This window comes from Syngnathus acus, chromosome 10 (assembly GCF_901709675.1).
Source record: "Syngnathus acus chromosome 10, fSynAcu1.2, whole genome shotgun sequence".
Classification (NCBI taxonomy): domain Eukaryota; kingdom Metazoa; phylum Chordata; class Actinopteri; order Syngnathiformes; family Syngnathidae; genus Syngnathus; species Syngnathus acus.
Genome location: NC_051095.1, coordinates 7,992,866 through 8,008,032, shown reverse-complemented (window position 1 = coordinate 8,008,032; position 15,167 = coordinate 7,992,866). Strand labels below are relative to the sequence as shown.

The following is a 15,167-nucleotide window of genomic DNA, read 5'->3' as shown; positions in this document are numbered from 1 at the left end:
CAAAAAAATCAAAATAAAACAAACATACCTGACGGATTTATATTTTTTTTTTTACATCATTCAACAGCACTTTTCAGAAACATCCCAGACACATCATCCCAATTACTGGTTGCCACCATCTGGAAGAGCCATGACCTTTTAACATTGGCATTCCTTTCATAGTCAATGAAAATGATCAATATTCACAGCTAGTCTATTGCTAATCTATCACAAGAGATTGTGGGAGGTTGACCTATTGATATTTTTTTCGCCGGTCCGAGTTTGTCCCTCTGTTGTTTTCCGTACATTCCACGCATGTTTTTCGTTTCTAACGCGAAAGCCGACACTCACCGCATTTTTCCCCTTCAAAGTCGCCTCCTGTTGTGCATTGTGATCACAATAGTGTCAATCTCGTACCTTCAAAGCGTCATCTCCGTTTGCAGCTCTGAGTGGCCGCCTCGCCTGCGTCTCCCACTTGCAGCTTTGATGGCAGCTCTCAAAACAGCTGGACAGATTGGGGCACACAAAATCCAGGCAAGACAAATTATTTGGATGCATCTTGGACATAGCTGAAATGTAACCTGTAACCAATTTTCAAGTTCTTCTAGAAATGTTGCCATCTTGACCGCCAACCCAAGTTAGTAAGAGGCAATCGGATCTCTTAAATGCTTGAGTAGAAAAGACCAAATTTGACAACATATGAATCCGCTTTCAATGAGCCGTTTGGTTTTGCAATATAATGTTCACTCATTCTATGATGGCAACATTTCAACAGTAAAGTAGAAGCTAATTGTTAAATACGGTCATATAATTAATTCCAATTAATTATTGGCCAGGACACTTTTTGGGATCTGCTTAACTCCTCTTGCTTTGCCTTTCCTCTCTAATTAGCTCTAACTTTACAACCAAGCGTTTGATTATTTAGTGAACACAGTTTTTTGTAGAATCAAATGAAAGCAGAGAACAATTAATAGCTTAGGTAGATCAGATGGGCTTTACATCTGCACACAACCTTTTTGTATCATCGTGAAATGTTCATCAGTTTCACTTATTAGAAGCCTTATCTGTTTTTTGTACCATTTCAATTCATTAATTAGACAATTAGACAAAGACTCCAATAACTTTGAATAAAACAAAAAAGGAGTGATATTGGGGTGCTCTAAAACTTTTGAGCAGTGGAGGGTCTCGATTAAGAAAAATGTAACGCAACTAACTTGCTTGCACATTTTGACTCCAGCGCTCCTTAGTGAAGTGACAGAGGAATCATTTTAAGTCAAGTCCTCTACTTTGGCTGGACCGATTCCAAAAAGTCCAAAAATGTAAGATTATGTAATCCAAAGGCCAAATCTCATAGAAAAGCTTGTTTTCCCTAAATAAATCAGACTTTTCTTTTTCTGCGTTATCACCATGTAGTGTGTATATTGTGATTGTATTTTTTTTAGCTGAAGTTTATTTATTTATTTATTTATTTATTTATTTATTATCTTCACCCACAATCGTAATTTTGTGATCTTATTTCTGTTTGAGAAATGTTGTCTGCAGCCGTAGTGACTCATGCTTGTTTTGTCCAGCGATATGAGCTTTGTTGAGGTGGCGGAAAAGAAAAGCTCGGCGTGGTCCCTTAACAAAGCGTCGTTTGAAGCCGTGCCAAGTGATTGGAAATAATCGAGTGACAATAATCAGATGAAAAGAGCGGCAATCTCAATAAAGTTTGTCATTCAGCCATTCAAGGCTCAATCATATCAGAGGTGTTTTGCATAACTAAGAGACACTGCTTCTAATCCTCAAAGGGTGCGGGGGCGACTTGGCTTTGCACTGTAGTCATTCAAGGTCACAACCTGGTAGGAAATATGGGCTGCCATAGCAACACAAAGATGGCCTCTGAAGGCTTAGCATAATTCTGCCCTAATAGAAAAATAACAGCGGCAAATCCCGTCCTTAGTGAGCGCGCTTCTTTGACCCGGGCCGACTCCCACCTGTGAAGCGCCTAGTCACCAAACCCAGTCGCTAAGGCTGTGCCGAGATGAAAAAGAGCCCACCTCTGGATTGGGGATGGGCGCCCTAAGCCGCCGCCAAATTCTTTCCCCTCTCTGAAGCCGGAATCAGCCCTGCCGAGCGTCTAGCGGCGAGCTTTGGCTTTTTTTTTTTTTTGAAGGCGGACAACATGTGCTGCCAAATGAATCGTGCTCTCTATATGGCTCTCCACTTTGAAGTGCTTGAGCCACACTCTGAGAAGAAAAACTTTGGTAGAGGAAATTGGCTTCTGTGGGATAAGATCTCAGCGCGGTTCCCCTCTGTTTGGGCCAATGTTGCGAAGATGAGTGCAGTGTCACAGTGGGAGCCCACGTGGCTCTAAACCTGCCTGGTAACCGTGCCCTTACCCTCTTGATTGTATCAAATCCCCCACCCCCCCCGCCTGCATTGTTGCCAGGTACCACGGCGACCGGTGGATCCTTGTCGCTGCGAGTTGCATCCCGAGTGATGAGAATAAATTACGCCGCTTCGGAGTGGGAGGCATGTAAGTACGCCGACTGCTTGTTACCATCAGCGAGGAGACGTATACGGGATGCAGCCATGTTGGTGATGTCAGGCTGCGATCAAAGGCTGCGAGGAATTATTACTGTCAGAGGCGGATATGGAAATCCAATCAGTGCCGCGTGGTACTGTAGGGTTTATTGTCGATGTTCGGCATGTAAAGGTAAAGGAAGTGTTTGCATGATGCAAGACTGAGTTCCTGACTCAGACATTTTTTTACCCGTTGATTCACAAAGAAGCAATATTACCTACCGCAGACTATCTTTGGGAATCTTAACTTTTGGTATGATTGTTCGAAAGCAATATTGCCATTCATATCAGTGCCTGTGGTAGTTTTCCTTGATATCCTGACTGTTAGCGCTAATGTTATCAGGCTAACAATGTGTGGGTTGCTGAAACATTGATGCTGGGCCGCATATGGCCCGCTGGACGGACTTTGAACACCAGTGAGCGTTGCATCATACTGAGGTCCGTTCCTAATAATTTGCCACCAGTAGGGCAAAAAATACAGCTATCACGATTGCTTTGAACATTTATGTAGAATCTTAAGTTTTTGTTTTACAGTATTGGAAAAACACGTGTATATATAAAATCCGATTTGATAAATTTCCAAGAAGTTGACATGACTTCACAGGAGAACATTATATCTGTAAATTGAATATATTTTGTTTGTTTATTGCTAAGAGTGCTTCAAATGAGATATGATTGTCGTAATTTCACGATAATTATGTTTATCTTAATATTTGGGATTAGAGAACACACTGATGAATTCCTGCTTGGATTTTTTTTGGGGCGGGGATAGTATGTCTTCTCTAGAACTTCTTGTCTTACCAACTCATCTTATAGCTGTTAGGCAAATATGTAGAACTTATATTGATATTCTTTCTTTTACCCTTTCTATAAATACTGTAGCGAGATTAAAAAAAAAAAACACCGTCTTTGCACTTCATACCTCAGATTTCCGCTTATGGCGAAGAATCTTTGGTTTCTCGTCCGCATTATGGAACGATTCTTCCCATTAGGCAGACGGTGACTTTCATAATGACGCTACAAGGGACTCCCGTTCATTTCACAGCACTTCTACATCGTGTCCGAGCGGAGTAATTAAATCAACGACGTTAAGAACGACCGTTGGACAAGAATCCCAACTCTCGACCCTGGAGGCGACGGCACCGAACGTCCATGCGTTAAAGCCCTCTTTGTCCATCTTATGCCCGGCACCTTTCTACATCAAAGCGGACTCGGGCGCATGTCTTAAAGATTCACATCTCCATGAAAGAATGGCCTCTGCTCAGATATGGACACCTCTGGCCTCATTTACCGCGCGCAGTCTCCTTCCTGTCTCCGGGCCTCGATCCAAGTATAGAGCGGCGATGTGACGAGATCACACAGAGAGGTGCGGGGACTTGAAGGCAAAGAGTTACTGCGCATCTTACCAGGAGTCTCCAAAGGCTTCTATTAAAACACGCTCAATATGCCGGTCAGGGCTTTCAAAGTGCTGCACAGCCTCTAGCCCCGGCAAACTCAAAGGGCAACGGTGCACACGGAGTATAAGGGGAATCAGGCTCCCATTAATTTAATGAGTCCAGGGTATTAGTATGCTCTAGCCAGCTGTGAAGTCTCCCTTTTAAGGAGTTCTAAGTCGAGATCCACCAACTTGGCGGGGACAAAGGAGGAGAGCGGATGATTCGCGCTCATCTAAACTGAGATCAATTTCTCACTGCTACCCCCTCGGTGGTTACTTAACACGTCTTTGTGAAGGGAGATCTCGTCAATGGCATCTGCACTAAACAGATTGCCAAAAAGTGTGCCGTGAGAGGTGTGACCTGGGAAATTAGCTGATTTCACTAGATTGGTCAGCAAATTATTTACTACAAGTAATGCAGAATTAGGAATTGCCCTCACATTTTATTTAATTACGGGTTGTGAAGACGTGTACTCTCATTCCAAAGAGATATGTAGTGTCTAAATTTACAAAATAACTTTTAACGATTAATGGTTTTTGTTGCTCTCCAAGAATTATGATGACATTGCAAGTGAACTCATCCCAAAAAGGATCGGTGCAATGAATCAATCCCAGAAAACAATTCAATCGTGACGTTTGCAATGCGAACCTGAGGGCACTTTGATGTCACATTCAGACGAGAGCAGAGGGTGAATAGATTATTCTTATGACTCAAAAACAATATCCATGTTCAATAAAATGTTTAGACTAATAGGAACTCATAGAACGTAATCTTGCAAGGATTTAATTTTTCTTCTGTTTCAACTTTATAGTCCCACTATTGAGGACAACACAGTTTTCAGTGATTGCGTGTTTTTGACAATCATCAAAAATGGGCAATAGTCTGTAAGTAGAGATCACGAAATAGTTCCAACCTGTAAGAGATTACAGAGCCACGGTCTTCTAAGACTCGTCAACCAGGAAGTAGCAGCTGCAGGAGCTAATTAAAGCCAAAGTAACACGGTAACATAGCCCAGTCCGGCGCCACATCAAACACCGGTCGTCATGCCAGTCCGCCGTCTCATCTCTGGCCTATCCGAGCCCTTCGTGACCTGCGCTCGGAGCCCACTGGGTCCTCGGCCCTGACCCGAGTGCTTCGGAGCAGCGGGGGATCCCTGTGGGAAGGGTTGCGGGGGCAGCGGGCACCTGGAGCAGACCTACCTGCCTGCGAATCTGCTTACCAAACTGTGGCCATGCGTCTGGCTGCGTCTGTTTGGACTCTGACCTGCACAACAAAGCAGAGGAGAGCGTCTGGGTTAGAGGTCGTTGGCGAGAGGGCAGACTTGGTGAAAACACACGTAAGAAACGCCGTGGCTAGTTGTGATCAGAGGAGCACATGTGGCTCAGCTGAGGGAGAACCAGATGCCGGAGATGTCTTCATAAGCCCTGTCAACACGCGACGTTGGACGTTAATGAATGACAGAGTGCAAAAATACTGTTGATCTGCAACAACCGCCATCGCTACCAGTGACTCACAGTCACATTGGACTCCAACATATTCGGTAGACAGGTGCTTAGTGGAATCCAGCACAGATGTTTGGTTTGTCTATAAGTTTCTGGTTCAAAGAATATGATATAAGGTAGCAGTATAACATTTAAAATTACTTAAAATCTATGACTCCTTCATGGGGCCTGAAATGAGTAGTCGACTCATCAGTGACTCGACTTACTCACAGATATGTATGTATGTATGTATGTATCTATCGATCGATATATATATACACCTATATACGTTTATATATATATATATATACACCATATATATATATATATATATATATATATATACCTTTTTGCCTTTATATACCTTAAACATAACGTACAAAAGTTTCAAAATTTATAAACCAAAACATTTACGCACACAAAGAAATAAGACGGCACCCAAAACCATGGGCATAAATAAGTTACTAAAATAGAATCTACATTTATTATATAAAAAGTTTTCCCAATATTTGGGGTCAGAAATGCTTGTGAATATGACGTAAGTTTCATAACACTGCACAGAACATTTCCAGTCAAATGCTAATTCTTTTTGCTTCCATGTATAAACACAAGAGAAAATAAGAGTTCGTATTTTCTTCTTAGAACTCTGGAGGTCCATGATGGAAACAAGTGCATTCAACACTTATTCAGATGTATAAGGAGCGTGGCAGAAGGCTGTGGGTGTTATCTACGTGAAGTGCTGCATGGCCGTGGCTGCTGCAATGTCACACTGTTATCGGCCATAACTGCGATGGCATGTATGGCCGTTCTAGTAAACAAATGTTTTTGAACTACCGTTTTTTTCCATGTATAATGCACAAAATTTAACTAATTTATTGTCCTAAAATCTGGGGTGCGCATTATACATGGGTACAATTAGATTTTTTTTTTTTTTCCTTTTTTTCTTTTTTTTTTTTAAGAAAATCATGGTACAACAATTTTGAAGAAAATTTTGTCACGGATGGAGTGTGGAAAGGAGCGGGGCGACCAAGTGCAGCTTGGACCAGGGTTTGTTGGAGGAACTCAAAACACAGACTTGGTAAACTAATTGTGATAAATAACTGGAACATCACTCAAATATGGGTGATCCCGTTGAGAGTCTCACATATTTCTTCGCTATCGAGTTTGCTACTGCATGCGCAGTGATACTGACCGGCAGAATAGCATCCGGTTGTTCCCAAAGATGATCTTTTTTCTGAAATAATTTTACGTTTACGGACTTAAGTATTAAGATGGATCAAAATCACACGGGGATGGGTCAAATGCAGAGGACAAATTTCACCACACCCAGATGCGTGTGTGACAATCATTGGGACTTAAAAAAAAAAAAAAGTCAAAATTTGGGTGCGTATTATACATGGGTACAGGCTTTTTTCCAGGATCGACATGCCATTTTTAGGGTGCGTATTATACATGGGGGCGCATTATACATGGAAAAAAATGGTACTTTTCAAAAGTAAAGAGCATCGCTCTAACCAGCTTGTTACTTTTCAGTATGACTGAGCTACAAATACTACCTCTCACTCCAACTGCACATTATATTTTTCAAGACAAAATGTTGGACGGAGCTTGTGTTGGATTGCGCTGGCTTGCCTAATGTCGTGTCCAGTGGGTGTACATACGTCCTCATGTTCAAGGTGACTGACTACGAGCGTCTCTTGTTCCTGCCGTCTCTCTTTTGCACGTTTCCCTGCCAGGCTGGTCTCTGTAGCAGTCCTCTCCCCAAACTGTGCAATCAGCAGATGTCTTTATAGAGCAGCCCACTGCCACATGCACTCCTCGCGTTCTCTGCCAGTTTCAATTTGGCCACGGATAATTCTTTTTTTTTCGTTCTTTCTCCTTTCCCAACGATTATTCTTCCTCTTCCAAACCGAACAGACAAGCAGACGCATTTATTTGCTGCTCCTTAACGCGGCCTCAGGTTGCCGCTTAAGTCAGCGCTCGGAATCCACGCGGCTCAATAGACGCAGGTTGTCCGTCCCATTGTAGTGCAAAAGAGCTGATTTAAACAAACCCTAGCAAGTCAATGAAATCCTCCGCCCTTTGTAAAAGTGAAGTCAGACCGACTGATCCCCTCGCTGGGATAGCTTCAATTATATCATCACAAAAGGACTGGAGAAAGACTCAACTAAGCAAAAGTTGCATTTCCGCAGCACCCAAATTGATAGCAGTCATTTGTACCTAATGTTTTTCAAAAGTTAGCAACTGTTTTATCTTAGTAAGAATCCCCAACGCACACACAATTTTGCAAAATTCACAAACCCAATACACAGCTCTTTTTCACACAAATTTTAGAGTCTTAAATGCTTAGATCACATTATTTTGGGGAATAATAAGATATTTGTTGTTTGTGACCCCCATCCAAAAAAATGGCAGTTTCCAACTAAATACATGCCAATAAATGTACAAAATCTCTCTAAGTAACCAAAGCAGCTCCATAGCAAATAAATGTGGTAATACATTCAAGGTTAGTAATACTGTGACACAAAAAAGAACCGTTTGTTCCAGAAAATATCAAGTGTGCAAAAGTTTCAGCCAACCAATTCCAAATGTCCCAAAATGGTGTTAAACTGGGTTGAGAATCCCAGTGAGGAGCCTGCCTCTTGATCCCAAGCCGCTCCCGCCCAAGCCTGATCCCCCCGCCCCTTTTTAGCTACTTTTATCTCCCACAGCAGGTAGTTTGTCACAGATGTGCTCTGAAATCCAGCACATTCACTCCATTTTAAAATATCAATAAGTGTTGCATTTGTGTTGTTGTGGGAGGGCAATTTGTATTTTATCAGGTGGAGGATTGCATGTTCTCAACAAGTGTTGGGAAAGTTAGATTATATATTGTAAACTGATTTATTTACGAGTCACACTGAAAATAGGCATGCATCATATTGTTCCGCATTTTAACGACGGGGGGGGGCAATATTGTCACAGAGGAAATTGTGTATGATGATGTCACTATATCGGTAGCATTGTGATGCCATGTATAATGGGAATTTTGGCTTTTCCCCATTTTCAATACGAAATAAGAGTTTATAGATCTAATTGTCCTTTGTATTATCCCCTAACTTACTAAAGATACGAGGAAAAACAACTCACCACATTGTTTTGAAGCAAACAACTTTGCTTGTTTGATTGTGCTAACTCAAATTATTGCCATAATTGTCAGAAATTCATATTTTAAAGATTTTATAACTTAAATTGCTGTTTTAGCCTTCCAAAAATACAAATTGGTTTACATAATGTCGAAACATCATGTTGCATTTGAACATATGAGGTGAACGATAATTCAGAATAAAACACATAAAAAAAAAACATAAAACATTTAATCAAGTACATTGGATACTTAGAATGAAATTTCGATGCTGTCTCATTAAATCAAATAGAATAGAACTTCATCATCACTGTCACAGGAACAATAACACTCACACTTTGTAGCATTTTTAATACAGGTACGTATGTAAGCACACAATAATCAGAAGAAATTTACAGGAAAAAAAAAAAGCCTAATAGTTTAACTTGACTTAATTTTTTGCGCCACACCCCTCCTTGCATGCAGCATGTTAGCAACATGTCAGCAACATGTCAGCGACATGCCAGAGCTGCCTCGTCTGTCACCGTCCCTGTCAGATCGGTGCAAAAGGGTGGCAGACGGCTTCAACTCCTCTCGCCAAAAGCAGCCGTCCAAATAAAAACCGAGAGAGCGCAGCGCTGTATAAATCCCAATAAAAGTTCTCCAAAGTGGAAAATAATAAGGCAGTTAACAGAACAGCACTAAGACTTTGCTTTAAAGAGTTTATGTGACCTATTTTTTTTAAGAGCCATTCTGTTAATGTGTGAAGAGAACTTCATGAATCCACGTTTTTATGAGCCATTTTGTAAGTGTAATGAAATGGAGATAAGGAGGTGTGTGTGTGTGTGCGTGTGTGTGTTAGCGAAGACTTTAGACTTGCGCTCTTGGCACGCCATTTCTTTTTCACTCCATTTGGTGACAGATTGGGTTGAGATATCGTCCTATCTTGGCAGCGGTGCTCCACTCGCAAGCGTTACAAAGTCAGGGTGAGGTTTCGCACCTTGCCTGACGACCCAAATCGACCTGGTTCCATCAGTGAACACTTTCTCTGCACGGGCCTCCTCTTTGGCGTCTGGGCCCAGTTTGGATAATTGTCTGGTACAGTTAGCCGCCCCGCTGCAAAAGGTTGTCTTTGCAGTGTTAATTGAACTCCAGAAGTACTTACTACTTCTACTACTCTAGAATTTTGTACTAAAAGCAGTGACTTTAAAAGTCAATAAAGTTATAACAGTCACGGCCCAAGTACAGTCAATTCAGTTGTCTTTGACTTTGAAATTCAATACTTTTCATACACGATACATTTTAAATGAATTAAGGAAATTGGTTTTCCATATTTAAATGCAGTATACGTGTTCAAATAGTGCCCCGCAATTCTAACTTTGTTTTAATGCTGATCGTGATGGTGGTGGTGGTACTTGAAGAGCAACATTTTTTTCACATGGTCCAAAAAGTTTGAGAACTACTTTCAGTTTGTGTGATTCGCGATTAAAATCCAACCGTTACAATGAGAGCAACTTTTTACCCCTGTTTAGAAACAGCAGCGGCATATGCATGAACGTACAGTATTTGCTTGTAGCATTAGCGTATAGCGTAACCTAGCATAGCAAGTGTCACTACCTTTTTTGAAAGTGAGCGCTACCACTTTGATACACACTTTTCTCAAATTCTCAAATTACAACCACCTTTAATTATATTGATTTATATGAAGACATTTCTCATGCTAAATATTTTACAATAATCACAACAAGATTTTAAACCAGCTAGCAAAAATATACATCTTAATAATTAACCTTTTATTTCCATGAATCACTGCATGTGTTTACATGTAGTGTGGCATGTGTACAGTATGTCTCCCACTTTTAGAAAACAATTTAAAAATAAATAAATAGATCACAGAAAAATTCCCAAGTGTCACAAGTGAATTTTCCCGCTCTGGTTTCTTGCGTAAATTAGTTTTTCACTTTTCATGACAATATGAGCACGAGTGTGTCAGTGGTCTTCTACAAAGGAATGTTTTGCTTTACGTACACTTTTTAAACTCCCATAATAAATATTAGATCCTGGTTAGCTGTACAAAATGTCCTGCCAATACTTGCGCCGCACAAATTAATGTAATGATAAAAAAGCAGAGGCAAATCTTGCACAAAAACATGTCAGTTAATAAATCCGCAACCAAACGAAAAGTAGAGCAGGATTCATCACCAGTCTCAAACTTTTCTTTCTATTCTCTTACATTTGGTCTTTTAAGAAGCTCATAAGCCTTGTTTATTTTGTCATGAATGACTTTTAAATTTTTTTTAACATTGTTAATGATATTAATTACCTGCAGTACCTCCACTGTACTTTTGTGTTGGAGCACAACAAGAACTAATTTGCTTTTTTCTGCAAACTTACTTTGGGCTAAAAGCCTCCGAAGCTGTTGGCTTTGCAAATGTATGCGTCAAAGTCTATCAAGTGAGCACCTGCAGCCGGGACGCACGCGCACGCATTTGTGCGAGTGTGCCTGTCCTGTTGTCATCCAAACAAATGCTGAGTGACGTGCAGCAGCACACATTGTCGGAGCGAGTGGCGTGACAGCAAGCAGGGTTCAGACAACTGTTGTGATGTGTTCAACATTCAGTGTTGACTTGACAAATGTGTTTTCATGCTAAACATAAGTCCAAGTAGCCCATGGAAGTGCTAATAATTATTAGTAGGTCAATTGTATTTACAAATTCTGTCTAATCACTTAAGTGAAAATCAAATGACAAATTGAGATGACCTAAATTCTATGTAAATATGTCAAAGAAAGGAAGCCCGGAAAGCAAAGTGCAGTCTTCATCAGGATAGGCCTGAAATATGAGGAGACTTTAATTTGACAGTGTGAAATTGGAGCACCTTTACAGGACATTTTTGCTATTTTTCTCTCGTCAGTAGCTCACATTTGTCTCATGAATCTGTTCTTTTTTTTCCTTCTTTTATTCCCTTTTTTTTCCCTCGCAAAAAAAGTGAGGTGGAACGGTGGTGGGCTCATTAAGGCAAAATTTGAAATTATTCAGGTGAGGCCATTACAGGCTGGACCATTGTGGGGAACCTTTTATTGCAAAAGGCTGTGATTTTTACCTCTTCATTCCACCTTGGCTTTCAGGCTAATTAACCTTTTTTTTTTTTTCCAATTTTGATATTCCAACTGTTGTGATTTCATATGAGCATTTTGAAATGGAATGTACAGAACCGGCCAAAAATATAAACACAAAAAACAAAAACCCTCTTTTCAGTTATGCACGTACAATCTCGTTGATTTCCCCCCCCCCCTCAATCCCCTAATTATAAACACTAATATTAAAATGTTTTCCTTACGCGCAATTTCATATACCAATGATATATGACAATAAGGGTGTTTTGTGTTATTGAAACAAATATCAATACTATACTATTATTAATAATATATATGTTTAGTAATTTTGCATCTTTGTATTTCATTTTTGCCAAGCAAAAGACATTTGAACAAAATTGAAATAGTGTAGCCCGTAAATTGTCTACAATATTTTTTGATTTTTTGCGGTAAAATTATCCAATACATTATTCCAAACAAAAAAACTAACCGCATATTTTTTGTGACGATTTCATCAAATACGGTAACAGCTAAATAAATGTAAAATCTACCAAGCAGGCAGCGTGAACCAAATATTTGTTTTAATTTTTAATTTAGACAAAACGACGGTGAACTCGAATGTCAAAAAAGTTGATATTTGAAATATAATTTTTTTTCAAAAATGACTTCTGAGTAGCATTTATTTCAATGAACCCTTTCTCCTGTTTACATTAAAATAATACTTAGTTTGCTGAAGATGCCATCTGTTTTCAAATGATATTGTGTTATTTTTTTACTTTTTGTAAAACTTATATCAAAAGCAAAGAAATTCATGAGCTCTCGAGTTGAAGGTGGACCATTCTTTCATTTGCTTCTTCAAGAGACTTGTCTGCCCGCTTCCATCATCAACAATTATTAGTACGTAAGCATAAATGCAAGCTGCAGTTGCTAATCAAAGCAAAAAAATAAATAAAATACAAACTAAATCAAACAATTAAGTCCAATCGGATTGTATGTAACCGTACTGTCAGTTTGCAACAATTAAAAGTCTTCCACCATCTGTTTGGCTGATTCAAGCATCAGCGCCCTCCCATCTTCTCATTAGCACACTTGTTCAACATATAGTCAGCGTGCAACAAATAAGAAACATTTGTCTTTTTTTTTTGTTGCTGATTTATTGAAAATACAAAAACAGATCACATCATAGCAATTCCAAGTATTTATTGTCATCAGCTTGTGTTAAAATCATCTCAAAAGGCTCAACTAAATAAAAGTGACATCTTTCTTGTCTTTGTCTCTTTGTAACTTGAAGCAAACGGCGCAGCCTCTCGAAAAAAATTTACCTCCATCCACACTTGAAATGTGAGGAAAAAGTAAAAGTATAGCGAGGGAGGAAAGTTAGTAGTCCTCCGCCTTTTCTACGGGGCTTCCAAAGAAAACTCTCTCTCACATGATTACTCAAAGTTAACCTCACGCATGGGGAGGGAGGGGGGTGAGGCGTTTGAAGACTTTCCTTGTGTCATAGTAGCAAGGGCTTTCAACTGCGACGACTCAAACAGACTTTCATATGAAGCTGTCACATCACAGTCATTTCCAAACACCACATTCTGCCTCAAAATATTTATGTAATCACTCATTGTAATAGAGAAGTTTGTGTTATTTTATTTAAGCCCGCTTCCTAAATTCACGCTGCCGGAAAATTCAATAAAAGTCCGTAGTGTGAGACGGACATAATTGAGATGATTTAACACAAACTTTTGTGTGTGTGTGTGTGCTTGTCTCTTGGATTTGTTTATTAATTTATTTTATTTGCGGCATAGGGCAGGGAGTGGGATGCTTTTGGTGTAAATCTTCAAAGAGCATCAGCTTCATTTCTTCCCTGTTTGCTTAGCAACAGCGGCCATTTTGTCTGCATTTGCATTGGTCCAATTTGTGCTTGATATTCAAGCCCACATTTTAAATACTTAATTTTTCGACTTCATCGTGGTCGACGTATGTTTGTTTTTTATTAGTTTTTTCTATTTGAATTATACACAACCTTTTAAGTCGATGCTAGAAGATTAAAAGATGTTGTTTTTTTTCTCTCGTCTTATAGGGGAGGTACACACTCATATAATGGAATGATCCCTTCCTCGATGTGCCCGTCAACCACCCGGTGCTGCTGCTGTCAGAGCCTGAGCGCAAAGAGAACCGACCGCAGTTTAAATTTATCGGGCCACCGGTCATCTCGCTTTGTTCCTCGGTCACGCCGTGCAGGTAGGAGCCCGACGGGCCTCCTTTGTCGAGACGGCTCAATTGTTTTGGTCTTTCTGAAATGTCCAAATTCACTCTGATGCTATCAATTAGTTAGCACTTTTTCACATGGCCGTAATAATTTAGCGGGAATCGATATACTTTTAATCGCATTTGCACAGATGGCATATGCCAGGATGTTATTTTATTATTTTTTTTCTCCGACTTCATAAGCTAGCACGTCACGTGACCGCAAACCAGTCAACAATCACATGCTCACATGCGGTCTGACAATCTGATTTGCCTGTGCAACGTCTCACAAGCTGCTTGTCACTTCCTACCCTGCCACCCTGACAACCAGTTTGTCACGTTCAGGAACTTATGGCAACCTGCGGATGTGTTGCCCACATCTGGGGTTCACATTTACCTAGTCAGAAGAACATCACATCTGTCCTATCTGCAACTGTCATGTCAGATATTTGCAATTTGTCATTACAAATATCAACAATTCAGTAGGAGAAAATGTGAATTGCAAACACCTGTAACTTCTCTTTGAGATATTTCCAATTGGAGTCGGACAAGTCAACTGTATTGAGGATATCTGCAACCTCCGTGGAACATTCTCGATAATCTGTGTCACTGGAATTGTAGATATTGGGATCTTGACATTATAATGAGATTGGAGTCCGAGATAACCCATAATGGGGAACTTCATGCACATGAATGGCCAAAGTGGGCCCTACTGAAACGACATTGCACAAATCCGTAATTCAGCTGTCTCCAAGCAAAACTGAGTTACAGATTTCTCTCCTTTCACTTTCTGTCACAGAATGAAACTTCTCACCATTCAAAAGTCAGAAAGATGTTGTCAATCCAGATAGCTTGCCATGGTTACCCAGGTTGGTGCCCCCACATTGCCCCCCCCCCACACGCACACACATGCACCCACATATGAGCCCACAGACTAACCTCCATACTGCAGGGACAAATCCACAGAGAGAAAGCAAGCCTCGGCCAAAATGTCCGTGTTCTAGTCACACAGGGTCACGGGGAGTTGGGTGTCAACGCAACTGGGCTGCAAACTGGTTTCCCAACTGCGGAAAGCGGCCCGAGACGGCGCTCAGGTTGCGAGGTGGACACAGAACTGAATCAGGCCCGGGCCGGCTCAGGATGGGGAGCACCATGGGAGAGGGAGGCGGCTCTATGGCCAGGATTTTGGGGAAGGATTATGAATTGAGACGTACAGCTGGGAGGCTAAAGTTACACTTTTCATTAGCACTACCGAGGGGGTCCTGCCT

General features: G+C 40.6%; 2 long non-coding RNA genes across 5 annotated transcripts in view; one reads left to right on the top strand and one right to left on the bottom strand.

Moving 5' to 3' along the window:
- Positions 1 to 15,167, top strand: part of LOC119128056 — a 128,622-nt gene that overhangs the window by 82,163 nt on the left and 31,292 nt on the right. For 2 of the 3 annotated variants that reach the window (XR_005098925.1, XR_005098927.1), the window contains exon 2: positions 13,733 to 13,893. This is a non-coding gene — a long non-coding RNA (uncharacterized LOC119128056). Of the gene's footprint in view, positions 1 to 2,413; positions 2,498 to 13,732; positions 13,894 to 15,167 lie in introns of those variants that run through there. The other variant, XR_005098926.1, reaches the window with a different exon arrangement.
- LOC119128057 lies at positions 43 to 15,154 on the bottom strand. 2 transcript variants are annotated; one of them, XR_005098929.1, is made up of 3 exons: positions 14,839 to 15,154; positions 4,894 to 5,243; positions 43 to 484 (listed from the first exon to the last, which is right to left on the bottom strand). It is a non-coding gene; the product is annotated as an uncharacterized LOC119128057 (long non-coding RNA). The 2 variants fall into 2 exon arrangements; XR_005098928.1 differs by having other exon boundaries at positions 5,180 to 5,243.